Here is a 20143-nt window from a genome sequence, read left to right as displayed (position 1 = left end):
ATATGACTCAGTCATTGTCCACGCTGGTGTAAACGACCTGAGACGTACCTCCTTGGACTACATGAAAAGAGACATCGAGGAGCTCTCTGATTATGTAGCCCAGGCAGGTATGACCCTGACCTTGAGCAGTATCCTACCTTCACCAAGAATGATGCCACAATACAGAGATAAGATGATCAGCTTTAACAATTGGCTTAAACTCTGGTGTCATTCAAAGGGGATCCAATGTCTGTCTGCCTGGGATGACATGCTGGACAAGCCACGCTGCTTCAAGGGACGGCTTGCACCTGTCACCCCTGGGATTCGGATATTGGCAAAGGCTCTTGCCACCCCATAGTGCCTTTTTAGGCAAGGCTCAAATTCTAAACCTACCACCCTAGAACACAAAAAGGAAAAAACTAAGGGTAATGCTGCTCAATGCCAGAAGTCTAAATCTCAAAATGCACGCACTCGAGGCCCTTCTCAGTATGGAGAACATCGATGTCTGTGCAGTGACAGAAACCTGGTTCAAGGCTCCTGAGAGCACCCCAGCACTATCAGGTTTTACCTCTTATCATGCTCCGCCCCAAAATCCGGACAATACCAAGAAAGGAGGGGTATCCATATTCATCAAAGACACCCACACCTCAAGACTGGTGGCAACGCACGATGCATCGGAGACCATCCAGGTGCAATTAACCATAGGCAAGACTGCTCTGCAAATTGTAGCATGTTACAGGCCACCCTCACAAACTCAGGAACCTCACATGGCCTTCCTGAAAACACTAGAGGGGATAAATGTATCACCAAACACCATCATACTAGGTGACTTCAATTACCCTAATATAGACTGGGAACACTACTCAAGCCCAAACACCCTAGCCCAAAAGTTCCTGGAATTCATAAACTCAAATGCCATGGAACAACTAGTCACCATCCCACAAGAGGAGAAAACATACTTGATCTCATCATCACGAACATGGGAGCACAATGTTCAACACCGGAAGTATACCCCTCACTGGTGAGATCAGATCACAAACTAATCTCGCTGGAGGTCCTCATCCCACCCCCACCTGAAATAAAAAAGACCACAGTAAAGAACTTCTCCAAAGCCGACTTCACACTTCTAAAGACTAGTGTGGTCTCCTTTAAGGCCCCGAGCCGACGGAAAACAGTACTCAAGCCGCTGAATCACTTACAAATGCCTTCTACCAGCACCTGCAGGACTGCATGGATAAGGCAATCCCAAGCAAAACAAAGACTCTTTGTACCAAAGGCAAGCGTCCACTCTGGTGGACCCCAGCCATAAACAAACTCTACAACAAAAGGAGGAAGCTACTACAAGATAGAGCAAAATCCTTAAAAGGTAAGACACCCTTGATCACTATAAGTAAAAAACTAAGAGCTCTCATAAAATCATCCAAAGCAAATTTTGAGAGAAAAATAGCTAAAGACTCAAAAGACAATCATAAGGCCTTCTTTAGCTATGTTAGAAACCTGGGAGGAAACTCCCAGATATGCTCAGAACTAGTTCAAAATGATGCGAAGATTACTGATCCTACAGACATTGCCAACATACTGGCTGACAGGTTCAGTGCAAACTTCTCGCCCCCCTCCCCCCCAAAAGGAAAGATATCTATACCAAGCGATTGCAGCCCCCCAAACATCTCCAACGCCCAAGTGAGCACTCCTCTCTCCAAACCAAAAACACAGCATCCATGGGACCTGATGGTGTCCCCGGCTGTGTGCTCCACGAACTCAACGAGGAATTAAACCCACAGCTAGGACAGCTGTTTAATCATAGTCTTACCTCTGGATACGTACCCAGGGAGTGGCGCACTGCAACTGTGGTCCCACTTCACAAAGGCGCTGCCTCCACCGACCCGGGAAATTACCGACTCATGAGCTTGACAAGCCTTATCTGCAAAGCCATGGAGAGGATCATAATGGACCTCATAAATAAAGACATAGGGAATTTGCAGACTTTGGATCCATCCCAGTTTGGCTTTGTCAAAGGCAGATCATGCCTTCTAAACTTGGTTGACTTTTTGAAACAGTCACCAAAGCCATTGATGAGGGAAAGGCAGTCCATACAGCCTACCTCGATCTGGCGAAGGCCTTTGATACAATACCCCACTCGGGTATCATTGAAAAACTCATCAGCTTAAATGTTAACCCATACATCACAAGATGGGTTGCAAACTGGCTGAGTGACAGAACCCACAGGGTCAGAGTTGCTGGCGCCATGTCAGACTCAAAGCCTGTCACAAGTGGTGTACCACAGGGCTCAGTCCTGGGCCCACTCTTGTTTGGCATCTACTTTTCCAAGTACAAGCAAACACAGGAGGGTTATGGCTGACAAAGTTTGCAGATGACTGCAAACTGGGCCATAGTAGAAAACACATCTGACACAGATATCCTTCAGAAGGGTCTCACAGAAACGGATAACTGGTGCCAGAGCCATGGCCTAAAGTTAAATGCCAAAAAATGCATAGTCATACCCTTCGGGAAAAACAAGGTTACCCCTAGCTACCAAATAGGTGGCAATCCACTGAGTACAGAAGAAGTTATCAGGGACCTGGGGACCCAGGTTGATAGTAGTCTGTCATTCGACACCCATGTAGCTAAAGTAGTTAGGAAGACCTTCTACATTGCCCACCTTATCATGAAGGGATTCTCATCTAGATCAAGGGAGGTCATAGTCTCCCTATACTCATCACTCATCAGACCAATGATTGAGTACAATGCCCCATTCGAATGTATCTGACCCGACACTTGCAGCAGCTGGAGAGGCCACAAAAGTTCCTCACCAAAAGGATAAAGGGTCTCAAACATCTGTCCTATGCTGCCCGACTGAAAGAACTCCAGCTCTATTCAGTACACGCTTGCTCAGAGGTGACCTTTGCCTACCATACAAGGCCATGTCAAACCCAGATTTCATGAATATGCTTCACCTCAAACAATCTAGATCCATCAGACCCACAAGGGCGGAGACTTAAACCTCGACACAGCTATTAATAGGACGTGCTGGAGGGATAGATTCATCACCCAAAGACTCCCTATGCTGTGGAATAAAATCCCGGTATATGTGAGGCAGAGCACCTCGCTGGCCTTGTTCAAGAGAAATCTTGACCAATGGATGGGAGATCGCAGATATACCCCAGGGATTACCTCAGTGTCACTGCTCAACAGAGGCACAGCAAAATAATGGGTATAGTTCCCCATACTAAAGGGGTGGCGTAAGCCACAAAACTATGGGCTAGGCTTGTAAATGCCCTCGGGCAGATAGCCTAGTATGAACCTATGAACCTATGAACCTATAACTATCATATGTATAGATTTTCACATAATTACCAGGGTGTGGAACCATAATCCTGGTCACCACTGCATACCATGGCCTGGAGTCTGCCAGGTCATTGGCATGATAACTGAAGTGCAGTTGGTAATTAATGATATGCCATACCTCTGCAGCTCCTAGTGCAGGACATCTGGCCAACGCATGATGTACTTGAGGGAGAGGGGGCTGGAAAGAGGGACATATCACACATAATAGTGTTACAAACTAAAACAGTAGCTGGTGTTACACATGTTGTTGTAACATAACATCCCTGAAGGATATGATGTCTGGAACACCAATGGATGTCACCGGTTACTGACGACAATCCTCACATTATCGTACCAACCTCACAAAAACAAACATTGTTCGAGGAACAGACCAAGCATAACAGGCAAATATCTGGCCAGTCTGTGGACAACATGCCAGTTGAGAGGTATGTCAGAGGCATATCACTGTCAGATGTCAAGTCACCCAGTAAATGCATCTCCAGATGAACCCTGTCAATCTAGCAACCCTGCATGTGCATAACAGCAATAATGACATACAATCTGTACCCAATTCTGGAGCTTTGTCCCCCATGTTGTTGGGCTGTCTCCACATGTCCTATCCTGTGAGGTATTTCTACCTGCTGTCTGTGAAGCTGTAGCCCCGACACCTCCATAATGTCCCCCGCACAGGCAAGGAAAATGGGCATGGCCCACATGAAGGGCATCCCATATGTTGGAACTAGCAGCAGTGTCCAGGCCTACACCGCAATACTATGTGGGCACCTACATAGCTTTATGACCTCGGCAATACCAGACAGGACACCAACCCCCTCAAGATAGACTGAATGCCTGTAGTGGACAGCAGCAATACACAACTACCATCATAGGTGGAAATAATTGCAGGATGGACCAAGAAGGAACAGGTGCCTCATTGGAAGCCATGTCACCTTGTTCTGCACAAGTAAATAAGGTCACAAATGATGTACTCTAAGGCTGTCCTTGAGTGCAAACTGGAGACATCCACCAAGGCCAATCACTAAGCCTTCCAGAAGTGTGTCTGCAATTCCAGTGGCAACACACATATCTTCTCTGTAGTGGTGGTTAATAACACCACATACACATATGCCATGGATATAGGCAACCGGCTGCAGACAGGTGACGTGTAAACATCACAAAATTCCACAGCAAGCAAAAGAAATAAAATAAAGAGAACCACAAAAGCACAGATCCAAAAGCTTTAATAAATCCTTAGCTCGTTGGCCCATAAGCCTTCAAAGAGTAAAAAACACACACCCACCAAGAACCTTAAATACAATAAATTCACTAAAGTTAATCAAACAATTATTCAATAAAAATTATTAACAAATCATGTACTTCCAAATACATTCTTTGTTGAGCCCATAGTACCATATTTTGAAATAAAAATAGTTTCTTTTCTTAAAAGTTTATATTTTATATTTTAAACTTACACACTCACCTAAACTCACTTCAATATGTTCTAAAATACAACCCTGCAATTCAGCTGGATTAGAATTATGACATAACAGAAGTGGACTGTCTAACTTTTTATTTTTATATCCCTAATATGTTCTTGCATACGCACCTTACAACTTCTTAATGTCTCCCCTATATAAAACAAGTTGCAACTACATCTTAATGCATATACAATACTCTCAGTGTGACATGTACATTTACCATTTAGTATGAATCTACAATTATTTATAAATGAAAATGACCTACCCACATATTTACAAACAGAATATTTAAAACATTGTCTAGTACCTGCCTCTGATTTGATAACATAATTCCAAATAGTTACATCTGGTGGGGAAAAATAATTGTGCACTACCATATCTGCCAAATTCCTGGCTCTTTTATAAGAAATGTCAATCTGGTTAGGTAAAATATGTTGTAGCCTCTTATCTTTAAATAACATAGGCCAAAATTTGCGAACTTTTTTTACCAAATCTTGAGTCATTACATTATAAGTAGTGACAAAGAAAATTTTTCTTCTTTCACTTTCATCTGATATACCTAAATTACTATTATATATTTTATTACCCTTATGACCAACATGCTGCCTACCATATCTCATTTGTAAAACTCTAAATTTAGCCTCCATAACATTGTCTATATTATAACCTCTCTTAATAAACATATTTTGTGTTTCCACTACTTCTCTGTTAAAAACAGAGTCTGTACTGCATAATTTATAATGCTCAAGAATTCATTGTAGGGTAATACTGACATCAAATGTTGTGGATGGCAATTACTGCCATACAAAAATAAATTTCTTTGGTCAAACTTCTTATTGTTGTATCCAAGCCATAAAGATGAATATCTAAAAAGTTCACCTCTGTCCCTAACTGGACACCATCAAATTGTAGGCCCATGTTATTAGACTGTATTGCATTCACAAATGTTTGTGCATCAATTTCACTACCCCTACACAAAAAAATCAAGTCATCTATATATGTACAATAAAATACTACTTTAGTTTGAAAAAAAAAGTAGTGGGGAAAATGAAATCTTCCTCAAACCTAGCCATAACCAGACTGGCATACATGGGGGCAAAAGCAGCCCCCATGGCAATACCTTGAAGCTGGTGAAAACCCTCCCCATTTAATGTAAAAAAAAAGTATTCTTAAGACAGAACAGTACATCTCATCCATCAAAAAATGAGACCGTGGAGTATCTCCCAGACATTGTAACGATGCTTGCATACCTACATTATGTATAATATTAGTATAAAGACTTTTTACGTCTAAGCTAAGCCAATACATATCCTCATACCAAGTTAACATTTTTATTTTATCAAGAAAATTCTGACTATCTTTAATATATGAAAGACTTTTGATAACATATTCTTTCAAATGTTCATGTAAAAAATGCAAATGTTTTTCAGAAAATAAGTAAACATCACCCCCCATCCTCTGATAGGTGCATATGTGCATGTACAGCACCTGTCCCCCTCCCCTCATGATCAGGAAGCAGGTCTACAATGCCCTCTCAAAGGCAACACATAGAGGTCTCCATGGGTCTGATACCATTCCTGGCTGCATCCTACGTGAACACAGGCATGGGCTCTCAGTCCCATTCTGCAGTATAGTCAACCACAGCCTGAGCACTGGTGTCATCCCTTCTGCAGAGAGGACAGGCAGAAAGTTGATAGAAAACAGGTTATGCATTAGCATCAATGTTCAGAAGGATACAAGTCTGAAACTGAAATGTATGCCATAATGTCATGACAGCAGTCCTCAATGACATGGCTGAAAACCTCAATAATCTCCATTTAATATAGCAATATAATATTAATATCCAATAGGTGATAAATAAAAATATACAGCTGAAATCCCCAAGCCAAGATAGTGTAGTGGTCAGAGTCCCAGCTTTACATGCAGGAGTACACGGTTCTAGTGATACAGCAGGCAATCCAAATTTACATGGAAAAGCAATGTTAAAAGTACTATGTTCATATTAAAACATGTGGTAAGTTATTTTTGTTACCCAGGGTAATGTAGCTGGTGTAAAATGGATGTGTGAGTGCATATAACATGTTAAAACATGCATGTATACACGTGTCCCGTGCAGTATAGGTACACCCCTTGTTACTGCAATGAAAGCACATACAGCCATGTCATGTAATGAAAATTATATACACTTACTAAATGAAGTCATTAGTGTGATATATTATGAGAATGAACTGTGAGCAATGGTTAGCAATGCTCAGCTATACTTAGCAAGTTTAACAACACATTTCTGTTGTCCTCACCCCTTTCTCAGGGATTTGAGTGTCCAACTTCACCTCCAAATTCTGTACAAATGCACAGCTGTTGCTGTATAAGAAATGGACAGTTATGGACCTTCTGTACACCCATCCTGCACATCCGTAGCTATCTTTCATATTGTTCTTCCCTCTGCATGCCCCTTTTATACCACTTTCCTATCATGCCTTTCTCTTTTCTTTGTAAGAATTAGTGCTGGTGCAAGTGTGAGTAAGCGGTTGACAGAGCAACAAAATTACCAGCCCTGCCAGATCTTGAACCCAGAGCCCTGCACTCCAATGTCAAAACAATGCACCACTACACCATTTAAGCTATAGGGATTTCTGATGCTTTTACCAACATATGCTCATTCAACAGTAGAGAAATGATTCCGTAGAATCAATCAGGCTTCATATTTATACACATACACATGTATACATGTATGAAGATGCATATATATGGACAAATATATACATAATATGAACAGTGATATACATATAAAATATACACATATACATATTTTATATATATATATATATATATATATATATATATATATATATATATATATATATATATATACAGAGGTGCCGGAAGCTGTTGAAGACTGGGGGGGGAGCAGAAGGTGAGAGGTGCACTTAGTGATCTAAAAAGGGCAATTTTTAAAAACTATTTACTACCACAACATAAGTTCACTTAGAGAATGCTTTTAGCTTAGCCAGTTTCCCTTTTGGCACTTGAATTAACATTTCCTGATTGGTCTTACCTATCCCATGGCTGATAATTGTACATTAGTCCTAGTGAGAATAAATGTGATCATACTATAGATAATTGACCCATGTAACTGATGCAGCATTTAGGAACTGTCTCTATCCATTAGTGGCATGAGGGGCAATCCTGGAGTACATTTTTTATTAGCCATCCTTAGATCCAAGTTGTATTTGAATATGGACAGGGATGAACTTTGTTTTACTTGAATGGATAGTCTGTTCTGGAACAGTGGTAGCCTCTGTGACATATATCCATCTCTCCACAACATTCAGTTTAGAAACCTGGGCTGAGTATTTCTGATGCCATTTGGCTTGTTGATGTTGAGTAGGTCCATCTGTATTAGGTTGGAGGATACCTTGTATGCCAGACATGCCACATCTAAGCTCTCTGTAGGATACTGAGTATAGTGATAAATCTTTGAGGTGGTCCATGCAAGCCCTATTTTTTAGGACGTATCCTTTTAGTAAGGTATCTCTGTGGGTATTCCAATTGTTGCATGGGTCTGGACAGATACATGCCAAAGTGGGCATTATACAAAATGATTGGCCTAATGAGGGCTTTGTAAAGGGGGACAATAACAGCTCTAGATCTAGTCAAAATCAATTTGTTTGTAAGCTGTGCAATATAGAAAGACTTTCTTAAGTCTCTGGACATATGATGATCAAAAGTTAGGTCACTGTACACACAAGTTCCCAAATGCCAAACAACTGGGTCACTTCTCAGAGGGCATTGTCAATTTGGCAGTTCCTTGGAGTAGATGACTTCCCAAAGGATATGATAATGTATTTCTTGGAGTTTAGTTTCAATTCATGATTCTGGCACCAGTTATTGTTTGGGACAAACCTTCCTGCATGATGGTTAAGTCATTTGGGGATTCAATAACTGCTCCTAGCAGGTAGTCATCGCAGACTTAGTCTGCCAAAGCCCTTTGGTATTTCCTTCTACTTATGAGATGTACATACCAAACAGAAAAAGTCTCAGCACTGGACCCTGGGGCACTCCATTGGTGACTGGTCTCTTCCCCTGTTTTGATTTCCTGCATTCTGTGAGCAAGCATACATGTTTGCATTCTTTGATTCACCTTTCTGGTTGTATTAACCTGATTGTATTAAATTATATCCCTTGTATATTGCAGCACCACTTGTTAGAATGTGTTTTAAATTTCTAGTTTGAAACAGTCTTCTAGTAAGCAATGAAACAAAATGTATGAACCAATAATAACAAAACTACCCATTTCAGAAAATTTCAACCATAAAAGCCCACTCAAACTTCTGTCATTACAATCCACCAATATCAGTATATATGCAAAATCTCTGCAGAAGTAAGTCATCTAAACAATTCCACATTAAAGGGATATGTAACTAATCAAGAGGTTGTTGCTAGCAAACAACTTTGTATTTCATTGTTTCATCTACAAATAAAGTACCCATTGCCCTTGAAGAAAAAATTGGCTATGCTACATTAAAAAGTGATAGTGGTTTTGCAATGGGGAATGGATGGCAAACTGATAACAGAAACATAGTTACTAAGTAACTCCTCCAAAGGAGGACATTCATAGGACTGCACCATCCACTCCCTTTAAAGTACAACACAGTATAGTATCAGTGATCCATCTGCATATTGTGGGAGCAGATACCACAACCTTCTGCATCAAAAGCAAATATACTACCTGTTGTGCTACTAACAATGCAAGTGATGCATCATAAGTAGCACTAAACTTCTCTTCCCTTGAAGATCTCAGCTCTTTGTAAAATCAACTTGACACTCAACTAAATCTCTCAGCTTCGCAGCATAAGAAATCTGGAAAAAGCCAAAATTTACTGGGCGGGGGGACAAAGGCCCAAAACCAGGGACACATTTTCAGTATTGCTTGTATAATCGTAGAAAATTGCTAAATAAAGTGTTTTGTGTTACCATGTGTTTCCTGAAATACAGGAAGACTGAAACTTAAAAGGCTATCATTATTTAGTGAATTCAGTTCTCACTGATTTGCCAGAAAAAACACACATTTTAAAAGTAACCGAACAAAAGTATAAGCCAAATATTGTGTGTAAATCTGGACAGTTGAGAGCTATGGACTCAACTCCCTGAATCACAAGTGGTGGTATGGGTAGAAAATTCAGGCTATTGTTTGAGCCTAACACTAACCGGCAGGTATAATTAACTGGGGGCATTTTACATATACACACACACACACACACACACACACACACACACACACACACACACACACACACACACACACACAGGCACAGCTTAACTACTGCAAATAAAAGAACAAAACTCTCCTTCCAGACATGACTCTGGCTCTGGCAGCACCAACAGAAGAGTGGCAGTGTAACTCATGTAACACAGAGCAATGAGGGAATGATAACAGCTAGTTTACTTAGTTTAACTTCCACGTGTGAATCCACGTTAGCGCGAAAACTCCACTTCATTAATTTTTTCCGACAGGTCTTGCAGCTGACCCCTCCCCCTGGCTTTATGGTTCCAGCACCCATGAATATAAAAAGAAACTATACATATATAGAAAATCATATATATATATATATATATATATATATATATATATATATATATATATATATATATATATATATATATATATATATATATATATAGGACTTTTGAACAAAAGTTCAAAAGCCCGAATCCAAAACCATCAAACACACTTTAACAAAAGCGCTTTTATCGAAAAAGCGCTTTAGTTAAAGTATGTTAAAAAAACACTAAATCTACTTGAATGCAGGGGGGCAATCCCCCCTACAACCCCCCCCATGTGGGATCTGTGCCCCCCACACCCCCCTGCTTTAATATTCTCACTCTGAGGTCGCACTACAGTGAGGAAAAGGGAATTTTCCCTTACCGCACCGTAGTACGACCGGAACAACAAGCATACTTACGCGAAAGTGCTGCTTCGGTGAACAGCACTTTCATGCAAGTATGCTCACCAAATTAGGATTCGGTAAAAGATGCAGTCGAACGTCTGTATGGATCCCATATATATATATATATACATATATATATATATATATATATATATATATATATATATATATATATATATTTATATATGTATATGCTTATAACATGTAGTGAAGTCATACCTCAGAACCATACCTACCAAACCCTTACTGCAAGAAATCTGGTCCAAAGCTGTCCAAATGTGGGGACAATGGGTCAAAACTAGAGACATATTTCAAATATCGCTCTAATAAATGTAGAATGTTGCCAGAGTAACAGGGTTTGTTTCAGCATACATGTTCTGAAGGATGTGAGTTCTGAAGCTGAAATGTATGTCATCATTTACTGTTAGAAATCCTCAGATCATCACAGTGACTTACCAGTTATATGAAAATAATGCATCTGTGGAACAGACCAGAAATATGAGCAATAAACCTGGACATACTGTAACAATGCAGACAGTCCCGGGGTAGGCTCAGAACCCCTTAGTGCAATGAACCTGGGCCAGGCCTGACAAAGTGGGAGAGAAAGCTATAGAACTAGGGACATATCTGAAATACTGGAGTAGATAAGCTTTCACAGTTGCTGCAGTAACATCCTCATGTCTGTCCTAACATATATTGACTGAAATAGCACAAGTCCAACACTCAATTACTTCTCACTAGCTAGTGACTGAAATCCTCACATCAGACCACTGATGTGTCAGAAATACACAACACTTATGTGGGCCAGGCAACACTATGTCCTACACATCAGGGAAACTACACTCAGCTGCTAAGCATGTCACCAAGCACTGTCCAAACTACAGTCAGACTGACACAACACCAACCCAAATCTGCTAGGGGGAATTACACATGTATTGTCAAATATATCAGGCACTACAAAGATGTCACAGCACTGAAAAACAGACACCAGTGTAAAAGTACAGTCACAGTGATATATCAGTAAGCCAAAGGAACAGTACAGTATAAGGAGTGTGTGAACAAAAATATCTCAACATGTTTGCCTCTCACACACTAGCCCCACATATACTGTCCCAATTCACAATGTACTATGATGCTTGGCTGTGGTATGGGACATGTCTCAGTCTGCCCCTACAAACATATACAGTCGATAGACCACCAAAAACAGGAGCAGCATGCACAGGCAGATAGAAAAGGAGCCATAACACATACATCCATGCCCCCCCTACACAGGCCAAATAACATTGACACAATACATTGCTACACAATCCTGACAGTAAGTCAACAATTGCCAGAAATACAAAGACCTTTCAACTGTACAGAGTCCCACAGAATGCCCAGGCTTTCCCCATATATAAGGCGTCTTCCACATAACATGTCTGGTAGTCTGATACATCACTGGGATAATGTCAGGAATGTAGGCACTAAATAATAATATAACATACCTGTCCACCTCTTACTGAATGACATCTGGACAAAGCCTGACATAATTGTAGGACAGAGGCCCAAAAACAGGGGCATCTTTGAAATATTGCTGTTATAAACCGAGAATGTTGCTGTTGTAACAGGGTTAGTTGTAACATATCTTTTCTGAGGGTTATGAGGTCAGAAACACAAATTTATGTTAGCAGTTACTGACTGCAATCCCCAGAGTATGCTACTGACAATGAATGTCTGAGGAACACATCAAACATAGGAGTCCAAATGCTGGCCATTCTGTGGATAGCCCTACACATGAGAGTTATGTCAAGCACATAACACTATCAGAGTTAAAATCACCCAGGAACTCCATGTCCACACAAACCCTGTTAGACTAGCATTAATGCAAATGTATAACAGCAATACTTACATTCTGTCCCTAAGTCTGGAACATTCTCCCCATTCTGTTGACCTGTCTCCACAGTGTTGGTTGTAAGAGGTATTTCCAAATACTCTCTGTGATGCTGTTGTTCACACACCTCCATGAAGTTCTCCTCACTGGCAAGAAAAAGAGCCAATGCTCACATGATGTACTCTATGATAGGTGTGTGTTGCCATGCCATTGGCTATATGAATAACAACACAGCTGTCCTGCATGCAATTATCAAGTGGGGGGCATCAATTGGTGCACAGGCCATAAACTTCTCATGAGCATTACCTACAAAAGGGAAGCTGCTGTCTATGCAAAACAGATATACACCCTACATCCTTTATATATATATATATATATATATATATATATATAGAGAGAGAGAGAGAAAGAGAAAGAAAGAATCAGTGAAAAAAAATAAAAACCAAGCAGGACATAACCACCTACATTTGAATAAAACAAACAGGTATGTCAAATAAGTAAGCATGTAATGGACTGCAGTAGGAGATATGTAAGAATGGGAAATAGGAACTGTAACATGTATGTCTCAACAAGACATGTTGTACTGATATATTGCTGATCAGAACCTATGACCATAGCATCTGGGTGTCTGCAGTGGCATAGATCATAGATCAGGCCCCTGAGTCACCCCAGGAAAGGATAGCTCACATATGACTACTACTGCAGTGTGTGTTGAACAATACTGACTGTGACAATGCTAGGCCAACTACTGGAATGTCGTACATGTCCATATCTACAACTATGGTATACTTGGTTGTCTCAGAAATGTGAGAGACCTATACATGGTATTTGCATAGTAAAGTACTGTTGCACATGTGTGTGGTGAACTGCATGTGATATACTGAGGACATACCATTAAACTGCCCAGTGTTATGCACACTGACCATATGTGCGTCTCATATTTGTAGTCATTTACTCATGCAGTTTGTTATGTCTGGCAAATCACTGGCAAATCTGTGAAGACTGACATTACAACATCTCCTTTTTCTTCTAGCTGTTCCCATTAGGGGTCGCTACAGTGGATCCTCTGTTGCCATTTCTGCCTGACCTCTGCATCCTGCTCTGTCACACCAACCACCTGCATTTCCTCTCTCACCACATCCCGGAACCTTATCTGAGGCCTTCCTCTTTTCCCCTTACCTGGCAGCTTCATCCTTTCCATCCTTTTCCCACTATAACCATACAAGCGAATAAGTACTGAAACACTGAATGATAACACTGGAAGCCACAAAACTCAGGACTGCCAAACAATAAAATAAGTTTACTTATTTAGCAATTTCTTCTACAAAGTAGACCATCAGAATGACATAATACACATAATACATCCTTTTTATACTACTCATGCACCTAATTACTGCAATTATCCAATAAAATACTTAAAGGAGACTGCACATTCTTAAAAAAATGTGAAATCATATTACTATGTTAAAGTGATATAAAATACTCATAAAATCACATATCAAATACAAAAATGTATAACTATCAAAACACATAAGTCTGCTGACAATACTTCTCTCCCACAACTACCTAGGTCCCTCCAGTCTGCATGTGGGACAGCAGCCTGAAGCTGGTGAGTATGGAATTGTTCTGCTGTGGTTCGCCAATACCCCAGGCATGTGAAGGCCATGCAATGTATCATGCACACAACTGTCACTCATAGCCATAGTGCTTTATGTACCTGTTCACTTGTGGTGGGGTTAACCGCATTGCATCACAGTGGTCACCACATGGACCTATCTGAAGAGAATGTAACTTCCCTGTAACATACCTCACAACCTGTCAGTGCAAGACTTCTGGGCAGAGACCAACAAAATGGGGGGACAAACGGCCTAAGGTAGGGACATGTGTGAAACATTACTCTCATGAAGTGGATATAAACAGTCTACACACTCCTGTTAAGATGCCATATGTTTGTGCTATATATACATATTGAGACCACAATATGTCCGTCCACACTTTTCCTGACCTGTAATGTGACCTATGACATGAACAATTCACTTGTAAAATCAATAAAACTGTCGGGCACCAAATATGGAGTATGCAAACCTTACAATAAGCTGGATGCATATGTGTGTACAACCATCAAATAATATTTTATTGCAGCAGCTTGTGATTTACTGACAGCATTCAGTCTGCTTGGGTACACACCTGCCATCTAGTAAAGGCATAATACCAAATAACAGTCTGCTGTCCAAGTAGGATATTCATGACATTTGCTCAGTTACCTGCAACAGCAACAGCTATGGCTTGCAGACAGCTTACAAAGCAGCAAATGGATCTCATATTTGAAAGGTATCAGTCAAGAGTGGGGTACTACATTACCACAGCATTGCATACACCATAGAACACAGTGGAGACAGTTGTCAAAAGGTGGATTGAATATGGGACAACAGTACTGTTGAAAAGAACCTGACATCCCTCTAAAAATGATGACAAGACATGTCAAAACCTGGTCAGGGAGGCTGCCAGGAGACATACAGCAACACTGAGGGATTTTCAGGAATCTCTTGCAAGTACTGGTGTTGTGTACTACATATGAGAACACTCTCCCTTATTCTGCATACGTCTTGCCTATGGGGTAGGGTCAGAAGATGGAAGCATTTCCCCACACCAAAAACATCCAGGGGTGGATACAATTTGCAATACATTACATCAAGTCTCTCAAAGGCATGTGTGAAAATGTGTTATGATGTAATGAGACTATGGATTGACCTCACAGCCACAATGCCAAAAGGTATGTGTGGTGCACAAGCAACACCTCTCTTAACCTAAAGACCAATATCCCCATGGTGAATCACACTGGTGGCAGTGGCCTGCTGTGGGAATGCTGTTCCAAAGTCAGAACTGTGCCTGTATTCACAGTGGTGGGAATTATGAACAGTTCCAAATAATGCCTACGTCTGGCACAAATCCATCAGGCATCTGCAAGAATGCTGAGGATGGGGAGGTGTGTCATCCTTCAACATGACAAAAAAATGAAGCATACATCCAAAGCTACCTAAGAATGGCTCCACCTGAACACACTCATGGTTATGGATTGGTCCAGCCAAAGCCTAGACCTACACCAGATAGAAAAACCCCAGTGTGACCTGATGAGGGCTGTGTACATGAGCTGCCCTTGCAGTCTGACAGAGGTGGGTGGCTTTTGCATGGAAGAGTGGCCATAATGCCAAGCCAAGATGTGCCATGCTGATAGGCACCTTCACAAGAAGAGTGAATGCTGTAAGTCACTTACAAGGTGCTTCAACAGAGTATCATTTTAAGGGTGCCCACACTTATACAGCCACCATATAGTACATATTGCAGTCATTATATTTTACATGTAACACATTTGTTTGTTTATCAATTGGATTGCACAGGTCATATGTCACATGAAAGGTGGGTAACATATTTGAATGCATTATTGCGGTCTTATCTTATATATTACAAGACCATGGCATGTTAACAGGGTTGTGTACACATATCTGCTGAAAGCTTAGAAAGTTGGTAGTGTAACAGGAATTGTGTGACCATACATTTACTGCTAGTTTGGAGGTTTGACACTCAAATGTATGTCATTAATCAGTGATGTCACTCCTCAGATCATCCCAGTTATGTATCATAGAAACACAAGGGTTATGAGAAACAGAGCTAACATGTGAGCCAGACAACTACACATCCTGAAATGATCTTTACAGTTGTGAGGTATGTTCTGTAGTACTTGCCACTGTGCTATACAGGTGAACAGCAATGATGTGTACATGGGTGTAGTCTGTGCTGGGGAAGTGTCATCACCTACTAACACTAATCACATATCCAAGAGCTCTATGTTGTTAGTTACATGTAGTAAAACTGGCTGCAGAGGATGATGTTGAGGGCCGTGGGTCATGCATGTCACCATTTGGGTACAGTGTGGTCTGTGTAAAAGATTTGTGTCACCATACCTGTAAGTGTGTGTGTGTGTGTGTGTGTGTGTGTGTGTGTGTGTGTGTGTGTGTGTGTGTGTGTGTGTTTGTGTGTGTGTACTCAAAGTGCAGGTATTAATGTACATATGTAGTCTTCCCCTCACAGGTGGCAATGGGGTTCGAGGTCCCTCCTGCTTGGAAACTGATGTGATTATCTCTGCAAACTCTGACAGTGATGATAGGAATAGTGAGGTACAGGTGGGGTTGTCAGGGGCTGAATCTGTGCCATTGATTAGAATCCCACTCTTGTCCACTCCATCCCCACACACACAGTGACAATGCCTACCCATACCCCATCACCAGTGGCCACAAATGATGGACAGTTGGCAGGTGGTGGCATTGAACAGGCTAGTGTGGTGACTATGTCAGGTGTGAGTGTAGACACTGGCCATAGCCAGAGTGCAGGTGAGGTCTCACACAGGTGAATGGACAGGGGTGCTCGCAGGAGGACTGCTGCTCATCAAGCCTCTGTTGCAAGTGCCACAGCAAATGTCACCAGATGCATGTTTCAGGCAGTCATGGATGCACAGGCACGTAGTGAATGCCACACCAGACAAATACTCAGGGTGGTGGATGCAACCCTTCTTGATTTATCTGGCAACATACATGACCTTGTTGAGGCCACAGGTCAAAATATTGAGGTCATGAATAGACGGTAGGGTGAGACCCTGGCAATCCTTGACCGATGTATGTCTGTGCTAGAGTATGTGGTGGGAGATGGGCATCGGCCACATGGATGTAGGTCAGCACCAACAACAGCTGAGAGTCTACGGGGCTGTGCAGCTTCAAGCTCCCATAGTGGCAGTGACAGCAGCACTACCAAAGGGGGTTGCTGTCCACATCACACCAGAGCAGGCCATGGGCACGTGGTTCTGTCCAGTCCCGTCAGGGACACAGATCCAGCAGACAGCAATCACCATCAGGAAGCAGTACTGCATCTGGCCTTGGGCCTGGTGGTGCCAGTCATACCCCTGGCAGGACAATGTCCCATGTCCATGGCCAGAGATGGTGAACTGGACACCCTACCATGTGCAGTCCACAGCTGTCCAACATACCCCTGTGTAGGGCAGCCACATAGTGTGACTGTGTGCATACATGCACACACATATCTGTATCACAGGCAGGTCACCTTCAGGCACACACAGAACCTCTGCACAGCACATCTATTGGATACCCTTCCAAACACACACACATGATGCCAACCATATGGCCCAGCCTAGGCCTCTGGCAAACCCACAGCACAACCTGTGTATATGATGATACTTGTGTCAAATCCCTGTCATCCATACCATCAATGCAGGGACATGCTAATATGGGTCTGATGCACAGGGTGAATATAGTACAGTGTACATATGTAATACTGTGTAAGGTGCTGTCTGGTTGCATTTGTTATGGGTACATGTACAGATGTATGTACTTTATTAGCCAAGATGCATTATTGCTGTTAGTACCACTGACTGAATGTAGTCTGACATGCTGTATTCTGTTTGTGTTCCAGGTGTCTGTGTGTTTGCAGGCTGTGGCCCTGCAGACATTACCAACATGGAGTATGGCAGATTGGAAATGCACCGACCATTTCATAGCCAAGGTACAGCTTTATATGTACATTTACCAGGTGTGTATACATGCAACAGTGTGTGTGATGGACACTGTTGTCAGACAGTGTGACCTTGCATACATACCCCTTGTTACAAACAGGTAGCCTTCAGGCATGTCACCTTAGCGTTGTGTAGTACCACAGGCTCATACATACAGAACAGGTTACTGGAGTACTGTCAGTAGGTCCCTCACAAGCTTACCCATTAGACTGACCACAACAGATTGACCTGTCAGCACCTGTTGCCCCTGCTATTTCCTTCCCATACACTCAGCCCTGATGCAGTTGGTGAGGACATGCATGGTACTGTGTGTGATAGGTTCATGGTATGTATTCCAGTGTTCACAGGGTGGAACAAGGAGACAAAATGGTATATCCTTTGCATACACACAGTAAGGACTGACACGGGGGATGTGCACACAGTAACATTAACACAGTTGGCAATAGACAGATTAGTAAACCTACATTTCCATCATGATGTACTGTACTACTACATATACATGACATGCCCTACATAGATCATATGCATGGGACATAACACGCTACCTCTTACAACATGTAATGTTCTGAATGCCTTCATGCATGGTAAAATAACCCACCAGGAATAGGATGTTGAGTCATGTATTGCTCCTACAAACCTGTACAAGTGATAATGTAGCAGACATTGTATTAGCATGATGTTTCAGTCAGGTATGATGTCTGATGCTGGCACGTGTGTCACTACACTCACTGTGGCCAATTTGGAAACAATATCACATACATGGGCATTGTTAAGGGACACAGACCACATATAGGTTGCAAACATCTGGATATTCCATAGACATCTGTACAGAGGACTGGTATGGTCTGCACAATTGTTTAACATGCTGCATGTGAGGCAGATGCCGTTACCATGCTATATAAAGTAATGCCCTCAGAAGGTGGTAAACAGGCGTAGATGATCCACAAATCAAAATGGTATCAGTTAAACAGGATATGATCTTCACTCAAAGACATACACACACTTGCCAGTATTGTGATTAGAACCCCTACCTATCTAATTATTACTACTACAGTGTTACACAGTTATCAGATGCGCCACTGAGTTTACATGATATAATCTCATCCCAAGGTACTTCTAAGGTGAATGACATCAGCATGTCTAATAAAGTAGAGTTATGGGAAGTTTACAGGGTGATACACAACTCAAAATGGTATAACCCACACAATATATGATTCTTACACAAACACACACACACACACACACACACACACACACACACACACACACACACACACATTTGCTAGTATTGAGATTAGCACCCCTATCTATCTAGTTATTACTACTATAATGTTATGCAGTTATCAAACTCGCCAAGGAGCTTACATGATTTCACTTAATCTCAAGGTACGTCTAAGGTGAATGATATCAGTGTATGATTCTCACACAAACAGTTGCCAGTATTGACATTAGAACCCCTACCTATCCAGTTATTACTACTATAATGTTACACAGTTATCAAATGCTCCAAGGAGCTTACATGATTTCACCTCATCCCGAGGTACTTCTAATGTGAATGATATCCGCAGGCCTAGTAAAGTAGGGTGATGGGAAGTTTACAGGGTGGTACACAATTCAAAATGGTATAACTCACACAGTATATGATTCCCCCATAAAGACACACACACACACACACACACACACACACACACACACACACACACACACACACACACACACACACACACACACACACACACACACTTGTCAGTATTGAGATTAGAACCCCTGCCTATCTAGTTGCTTGTACTATACTGTTATGCAGTTATCACACATGCTACAGAGCTTACTGGGCTGACAACTGGCCAAAGGTGCTGAGAACTGCACAGCTGAGGGAAACTGTTATAGGTGGCAGAAAGTAGGCCTTCAGTTTTTCCCTTAGATCTTGCTAGTTCTTTCTCTCCTGCTCTTCAAATAGCCTAATAGC

The sequence above is a fragment of the Protopterus annectens genome, chromosome 3.part1 (assembly GCF_019279795.1).
Source record: "Protopterus annectens isolate FY-2018-M chromosome 3.part1, PAN1.0, whole genome shotgun sequence".
Lineage (NCBI taxonomy): Eukaryota > Metazoa > Chordata > Ceratodontiformes > Protopteridae > Protopterus > Protopterus annectens.
Note: the sequence above shows the minus strand (reverse complement) of the source record.